Here is an 8,035-nt window from a genome sequence, read left to right on the forward strand (position 1 = left end):
TCAATTAAGATTTGCCTAGTGTTTTTCTTATGATTAGGTGGGAGTTACTGGTTTTGGGGAGAAAGATAACAGGTGAAATGCCACTTTAATATCATCAGTTCAATTCAGTCACTCAGTCATGTCTGACTCTTTGGTACTCCATGGACTGCAACATGCTAGGCCTCCCTGTCCATCACCAACTCTCTCAAACTCATGTCCATTGAGTCAGTGGTGCCATCCAACCATCTCATCCTCTGTCATCCCCTTCTCCTCCTGCCTTCAATCTTTCCCAGCTTCAGAGTCTTTTCCAATGAGTCAGTTCTTCACATCAGGTGGCCAAAGTATCAGAGTTTCAGCTTCAGTATCAGTCTTTCCAATGGTTATTCAGGACTGATTTCATTTAGGATTGACCAGTTTGATCTCTCTGTTGTCCAAGGGACTCTCAAGAGTCTCCTCCAACACCACAGTTCAAAAGCATCAATTCATAACCTTACATACTATCAATATGACTTACCACTGTTGGTATTAAACTTGATCACCTGGGTGAGGTAGTTTTTGTCAAGTTTATCCTTTGTAAGGTTACTCTGTTTCCCCTTTTCCAAATTGTACCCTTTAGAAAGAAGTCACTATCAACTACTCACCTGTAAAGAGTGAAGTGTTATGCTCCATTTTGTGGAGAATGGAGTATCTATGTAAGTTACTTAGAATTCTTCTTCAAAGGAGATTTGTCTCTCCTCCTCCCACCCTTATTTATTCAATCACTGATTTATATATAGAAGTATGGTCTTATGGATATTTATTTCATACTTTAGATTATACTCCAACATTTTAAAATATTTTTTAATCTTTTATGCAATATTTATTTTGTTTCTCATTTTCTTCCAGCTGTGGCCATTGTGAACTTTTTCAATTAGCATCTGTATCCCTTTAACATGCTCCAATTATTTTTAAGCTATTTCTTTCTTTGTGGCACTACAAGGCAGCATGATTTCTTAGGTGGCCTGAAAAGTCTTTAGGATTAAATGAAAATTTCCCAAAACTTTAAAAGATTAGTAGGATTTTATGAGATTCAGAAAGATCGTCCATGCAAAGGGGGAAGCATATTCAAAGACGAGATGTGAGAGAACATGGTATCCTTAGAAAAGCAATAATGCTGTATAGCTTCTTGGGATTGTGCTCAGAATCAGAAGAGTGATTGGAAAGATAATTTGAAGATGACCTTTGTTAAGATTCTTCCCCGTTTAGACTTTATCTTTGAACCTCTGGGTATATAAAACAAGAACATAAAGTCAGTTGAGAGAAATTATTAGAAATTAATATATACATGTTTTAAAATTGGCAAATGAACAGTGTTAAAAAGATAACACCATATCTTCACAGTGAAATTTATCTTCTTGCAACTGAAGCCAGTACTGTCAGATTCTGATAACATATTAAAAGTATAAGAAGATGGCAATGACGACCCTGTATGCAAGACAGGAAAAAAGACACAGATGTGTATAATGGACTTTTGGACTCAGAGGGAGAGGGAGAGGGTGGGATGATTTGGGAGAATGGGAATTCTAACATGTATACTATCATGTAAGAATTGAATCGCCAGTCCATGTCTGACGCAGGGTGCAGCATGCTTGGGGCTGGTGCATGGGGATGACACAGAGAGATGTTGTGGGGAGGGAGGTGGGAGGGGGATTCATGTTTGGGAACGCATGTAAGAATTAAAGATTTTAAAATTTAAAAAATTAAAAAATTAAAAAAAAATTAAAAAAATTAAAAATAATTGAGAGGCCAGGACTTTATAACTGCTAAAACAGTATAGACCCAAACTCTCCCAAGTTCATAGCTTTGTGATTCCTACTCTTCAGAGTGGTTATTGATCATGGAACCTATCATTAGAGATGACGATTGTCTCCAACTCTCTTGATAAATATAAATATTTATAAAAGACATATTTGATAAGACCTATTAAATCATTTGTATAAGCTATTCATTTGATGGGTTTTGTGTTAATCTACTCTGGCTGCTATAACAGAATACCATAGGCTGAGTGACTTAATCACCAAGCCTTTATTTCTCATAGTTCTGGAGGCTAGAAGTCAAGTTCAAGGTTCCAGCTTGGCATCAGGGCCTTTTTCCTTGCTTACAGACAGCTGTCTTTTCATTGAGTTTTTACCAAAGGCCCCCTCTCTGAGGCATAAATAGTAGTTTTGGGTTTGGGAGACACAATTCACTGTTTGTTTTGTTGTTTAATCACTAAGCGGTGTCCAGCTCTTTTGCAACCCCATGGATTGTAGCCCACCAGGCTCCTTTGTCCATGGGATTTCACAGATAAGAATACTGGAGTGGGTTGCCATTTCCTCCTCCAGGGGATTTTTCACAGATCAAACCTGCATCTCCTGCATTGATAGGCAGATTCTTTACCCTGAGCCACCTTAGCCCTTTTAGAAAGGTATATTCTAACAGGAGAGTCGCAGCTGTCCAAATAGAGTTTGCAAACATTTTAAGCACCATTTAATTTTTTTTACCAAGCTCGCTCTCGCTAAAAAAAAAAAATAAATAATACATTTGCCAAAATTTCAAAACAAATTCTTTTATAGTAGAGCCGAAACATAACTTGTTTAAAAACACATTTAATAGAGGTGACTATTCTTAATTACAACAGATGTTATTAATAAACTTAGAAAATATGGATGTTTTAATATCTCATGAGAGTGCATGACAGTCCGTCTATCCTTGGGGGCCAAAGAAGGCAAACTGGAAGGGCCATAGTTTTGTTTGAACTCACTGTGAACACATAATCATCCCCATTATTTATATCCTTTTTAAGGAATATCATACCTGAAAATATACTTGACCGATTACAGTTTTATGGAAAATTTCTAATTTGAAAAGACAAGTCCACAGCGCCATAGTGATTTCCCATAACTCATGTGCTTCTTATGCTGTGTAATTTACAATTGCTCTTCTTGAACAGGATTAAAGTCGTATGTCATGGTTGATTAGATAGCCCCTTTGTACCCTCAGGTTCAAAGAAATAAATGGGAACAATTTCCCTTTCAATAGACAATGGTGGATAAAGAAGCAAATACACTGTGGTACATATACACAATGGAGTATTACTCAGCTGTTAAAAAGAATTCATTTGAATCAGTTCTGATGAGATGGATGAAACTGGAGCCAATTATACAGAGTGAAGTAAGCCAGAAAAAAAAATACCAATACAGTATACTAACACATATATATGGAATTTAGGAAGATGACAATGACGACCCTATGCAAGACAGGATAAAGGACACAGATGTGTATAACGGACTTTTGAACTCAGAGGGAGAGGGTGGGATGATTTGGGAGAATGGCATTCTAACATGTATACTATCATGTAAGAATTGAATCGCCAGTCTATGTCTGACGCAGGGTGCAGCATGCTTGGGGCTGGTGCATGGGGATGACCCAGAGAGATGTTGTGGGGAGGGAGGTGGGAGGGGGGTTCATGTTTGGGAACGCATGTAAGAATTAAAGATTTTAAAATTTAAAAAATAAAAAACAAATAAAAACAAACAAACAAACAAACAAAAAAAAACAAAAAAAAAAGAAGCAAATACACAAGGTCAGCCATAATCAGCCTGCATGGCTATGGCAGTGCCTGAAACATATACAGTAATAGACCTGATTAAGAACACCTTTTATTTCTGACTATAATATTTTCCTCTGGATTATAACACTATGCCCTTGGAATTTTCAAAGAAAATAAAGACTTTATAGATTCTTTAAAAAGATTATGATAAAAATAGCAAACCGTCTCATGCTACCATTCAAGATTCAAATTTATTTTTAAAGGTTTTCCATTTCTCTCCTAATGTGTGATATATTTTGGGGAAGGGATTTTATTTGTTTGACATATTCCCTTCTCTGATTCAGTCCCACACAATATAAAATAAATATTTTTCAATTAAAGAATGCAGTTAATATAGTGAGCTTCGAAAAAGTAAAAACCTCAGTCTAGGCTTCAACCATAGTGACTTTTAGAGAGTTTTATTTCTTTATTATTAACAATAATTATGTTTGCTCTTAGGTGTAGTAAAGACAGAATTGGTCAGAGAGATGAAAACAATACAGAATAGTTTAGCTTTCTTATTTTCTTGTCAAAAAGCTTTGATAACAGAAAGGATTTCTGGCTCGTTTCTGTGTGTGTGTGTGTTTTCCATATCCAGAAAGAAATTTACCTTGCCAATATGTTATTTGAGATGGCATTGCTTCCTGGGAGCAGTACCCAAGAGGAGGGCTGTATCCCTTTTCTAGTAATATACAACCCACACAGCAGGAAGAAGTCAGTTCATGTACTTTTGAAATAGATTTTAAACTTTGGAAAAAATATGAATCTATCAGGATTGATGGTACGTATGTGTGTACATTATCTTTGCCTGTGTACTCAAATGGGGCATCTGTATTTAATCTGACAGTATATCTCATGAACATACAAATTGAGCAAGTTTCATATCCGAGGTAATCAAGTTCTCTGTGACAACCTCAGCAATCTTCCTGTTTCAGGGTTGGTGACATATCCATCCTCCTGGATAAAGCCCTGACTAATAGATGAGAATGTTAACATCTTTTGCTCTTTATATCTATCCAGAGATAATTCAGAGGACAAAGGAGATAGTGTGTGCCACATTAGGGCTTGTTTTGTTCATTCCTTAGACAGTTAAGTGGAGACAGGTGACTATGAAATACGACAAAGCTAATATTTATTTTCAGCAGTAATGTTTTTACTTGAAAGCATTCCTTTGGTGAGGGGATTTCTTACCAGCTCATTTATATAACTTATTTCTATTTCAATGAAAGTTTGTAGTTAGTTATGTGATTATGTGCCACGCTGGGACTTCTGAGAACATCCTGTCTAAGAAAACAATTTCTAACGTGTCAAGCACCTATTCCCTTTGGAAAAGAATCAGATGGGAAATTCAGTTATTCAAACAGTAGTTTAAAGCTACTGTAGACTTAGAATTCCTTTTACTGCTGGAATCAATGTGTTGAAAGACAAGGGTATTTGGGGATACATGTAGAGTTTTGTGTTGCTTATTAAGAAAAAATGTAATAGGAGCTACATGAAGATCATAACCATAGTGGTATTGAAAATGCATTCATTTCTTTCCCTTTTCTACTACCTTTTCTGGATTATTTTTTTTCACTTTTGTGTCCTAATTCTACAATGTCTTTTAGGACCAGAGATAGAAATATTAGATGCTAAGAGAAATATTAATATGGTGAATGAATGCATTTATCCTTTTTCTTCATCCCTTCCATAATTTACAATAATAATACTGAGCTTTGGAATTATTTAGAGGGCATAAAAATAGGACTGTATCAAGAAAAACAAATCTCATGTTTTTGGCTTTCATACCACGTGTTGATTAAGAACCTTTCATCAAGGAAACTTTCTTCATTGTTGGAGGGCTCGTTGTGAAGACCATTAAAGATTTTTGTGTGACAGGGTACATGAACTATTTTTTACATGATGCAGAAAATAAAAGAGGAACATTTAGGATATAGCAGAAAAATATTAGTCAAGCTCTTTGAGGTTGCTAGAAAGAGACACACCTGGTTACTTTCAGTTTTGGAGATTTGTTGTAATATGCAAGAATGATTTCTTTTAAAGACCACTCCATCAACCATGTAGTTTCAGATGTATACCACAATTAAAAAAAATTGGAAAATGTAGTCAGTGTTCTTTTGCTTGGCTGAAATAACCTATTTTCTCTTTGTAACCCTAACACAGTTGTCCAAATGGAGAATTTGACTTGAGTTAATAGACTGCTATATAATATAGAGCAACTTCTGGAGAGTTGGCCTCCTTCATACAGCCCATATACTATTGCTTTCAAATAAAGAGTTGATGCCTAATTTGAGGAGAGCAGAGATGATTTTAGTGAGATATAGTGTCAAAACTAAGTCATTGCAGCCAATGCATGAGAGGGAACACTGAAACTAATGATAAATCATTAGCAAATGTATACAGTTGTACAAGAATGGTATTAAGTATTGATGATAGTATTTTTTTTTCAATTGGAGGATAATTGCTTTACAATGTTGTGTTGGTTTCTGTTATACAACAATGTGAATCAGCTTTAAGCATACAGAGCCTTCCTCCCACTCCCACCCCGCCCCCCATGCCACCCCTGTCAATAGTATTTTGATCCTGATAAGGTCCATCTCTTTTGTTTCCCCCTGAAACTATCTGTTCTTAGGGTACAAGCTAATATGCATTTCCCCTTAGGGCACAATTTGGGAAACTAGTAATTTAACTGGTGATATGTCATTTTGTTGATTTAAAGTAATATTCAAACACCTTTCCTCATCCCTAATTGGCTAAAGTATTACAAAACCAAATTACATAATCCCAAAGAAACATAGTCATAGGAATATATGTAATATCATATTGAATTGCCTCATTCTTCTAATTTATCCTACATAATTTAGGTTTTCTTTGTCTTATCCAAGAATACCTCTGCCATTTATTATTCTTCAGATAGTTGAAATATGGTATTCCTAAGTAAGATTTTAGAAACTCTGTAGGAAAAAGGAGCCATGGGAATCTTGTTTTAGGGTCTATGTTGTTTGGTCATTGCAGGAGTTACACTTTGCAGGTTAAGGTATATTGTTTAGCAGAGAACTAATTTTGATAACTTTCTTCAGAAGGATTTTGAATATTTGCAAGCACTTTGAGGTTTTATATGTATTACCTGGAGCTCATACAGTACAAAGAGATAGCATACTTAAAGGAGGGATTAATAATTTAGGGCTTATTTGTTTCATAATTTTAGAAGAAGAGGAAAAAGTAATGGAGCATGATTCCAGATGATTGAAGGATGAAATGATTCAGTGGTTCTGCTACCATTAAAATCTAAATAAAGTTAGAGAATTCCTAAGAATAAGCTAGTTATTATAAAATCAGGTCATCCAGATTATTATTGGATTTTAACACTAAAAGCCTTACATCCTCTAGTTTCTAGTTTTCCAGAGATTGTCTCAGATTTACAACAGAAAGTTCCATATTTTGGGAACCCCCACAGTCCCAAGGAAACCAGCACTATTGGTTACCTCCTCATGAGAAATCTTAGGCCAAAATCACCCAGATAATTAGGCTACTCCCAAATTCCTGACTCACACAAAAAAATGTTGGTGGCTTTAAACCACTGTTTTGTTTTTTTTTTTAACATTTGTTTATTTTTTTGATTGTGCGGGGTCTTCATTAGTGCGCCAGCTTTCTCTGGTTGTGACAAGAAGGGGCTACTCTCTAGTTGCTGTGTATGGACCTCTCATTGCAGTGGCATGTCTTGTTGCACAGCACAGGCTCTATGGTGAGCAGGCTTCAGTAGCTGTGACATGTGGGCTCAGTAGTTGTACCTACCAGCCTCTAGAGCACAAGCTCAATAGTGGCACATGGGCATAGTTGCTCCTTGGCATGTAGGATCTTCCCCAACCAGGGATTGAATCTGTGTCCCCTTCATTGGCAGATGGTTTCTTTATCACTGAGTCACCAGGGAAGCCCTAAACCACTCTGTTTTGTGATAATTTCTACACATCAACTAATAACTAATACAGTACCCATTTTACAATTGAAGAACTAGAAGCAGACATTTTAATTTCAGAAAAAAAATATCTTTTAAAGAATTGCTTAACCCACATATCTAGTATGAATATAGATTCAGTGTGATTGTGGACCACAATTACATTAAGTTATGTATGCCAAAGTGATATAAAATTAAAAAAATATATGAACCATCAATAATTCATGTTTTAGCAATGGCCTGAGATTTGAAAGAGAACAACAAGAAAGCATTATTGATAAACACCAGAAATTCCTGATATCTTCAGAATTTACTAATGAGGAAATTGAATACTCAGCAAAATTTTGAATAAATTAAGATCACTTGCTCTCTGTATGCCATCAATATTTTGAATAACTTGCTCCAGTCAACACCTTGTCTTCCTTTAGACTGCAGACAATGAACTGGCTTACATATGTTTGGGTTTAGTAGTGCAATGAGGTTTTCACAAC

This window comes from Capra hircus (assembly GCF_001704415.2).
Source record: "Capra hircus breed San Clemente chromosome X unlocalized genomic scaffold, ASM170441v1, whole genome shotgun sequence".
In the NCBI taxonomy this organism is placed as follows: Eukaryota; Metazoa; Chordata; class Mammalia; order Artiodactyla; family Bovidae; genus Capra; species Capra hircus.